The following is a 1,013-nucleotide window of genomic DNA, read 5'->3' on the forward strand; positions in this document are numbered from 1 at the left end:
TATCGGACGGAAAAGTGGGTGGGAAGCAGGGACAAGGATCCAACGGTTTTTTTAAAGTTATTTTAAGCAACTACACAAACAGAGGCGCAGTCGATCATACCATCAAATTATCAAACAACAAATCTAAAATCCCATGATAGTACGGTGTTCGCCGTTGTTTTAATGTACACGTATACAGTACAACGACACGATATCCCAGTTCGCGCGTGAGTAACATGTCAGAGTACAGCTAAATAAGCTTTACATTATTGTCATTTGCGGAATCACCATCTGCTAAAATGCCGTACACTGAAATTTCAAGTAAAAGTAATGCTAATCTGCCGTCTTCTGCAAATTGCCGCTTACGGAATACATGAGGTAAAAATGCCGTCAATGGCGCCTCTGCAGCTTTCTTTGTAACCTGCAGAGTTCAGCCACACTGCATAAAACTACGATAACAATGACCGGCTACGTAACTGCGTAAACTTGTAGAACCATAGGAATGAGCAATTTTAAAGCTTATGGGTAGTGTGAAAGATTCGGTAGGAACATGTTCATGCAGGTAGTTCCAAAAACACGTTTATAAAGCACTGTGGCTAAACGAATCCCTGGAATATGTCGCAACAGCGCTGTCGCTGCCAGTGCCGTGTCTCCAATATTCCGTGAACTGCAATATGTATATGGACAAGTAAAGCTCTCCGTTTCTTGGACATGGATATCCCATGTTACGGTATATAACGTTGAGCAAGCTCAAAACTGCTGCAACCGCGCTAGACTGCAAAGTAATGCCACAAAAACGCTTGCGAACGCCGATATGCAACCGCGCGGCTGCACTGGAAAGCTCGATGGATTTGCATACATATAAAGCCATCGATCAAGCCGTTCTTGCTCGCCCAAAGAGCCACACTGCTGCACCCAAGCGTCATATCCCTTTCCGACCCCGCGACCAGTGTACTGGACTATACAAAAATAGCGGGGCAGAAAAGCAAGCAAAAGCCACAATCAAAGCCGAAACTACTTGACAGCTTCTGTAA

This window comes from Rhipicephalus sanguineus, chromosome 9 (genome assembly GCF_013339695.2).
Source record: "Rhipicephalus sanguineus isolate Rsan-2018 chromosome 9, BIME_Rsan_1.4, whole genome shotgun sequence".
In the NCBI taxonomy this organism is placed as follows: Eukaryota; Metazoa; Arthropoda; class Arachnida; order Ixodida; family Ixodidae; genus Rhipicephalus; species Rhipicephalus sanguineus.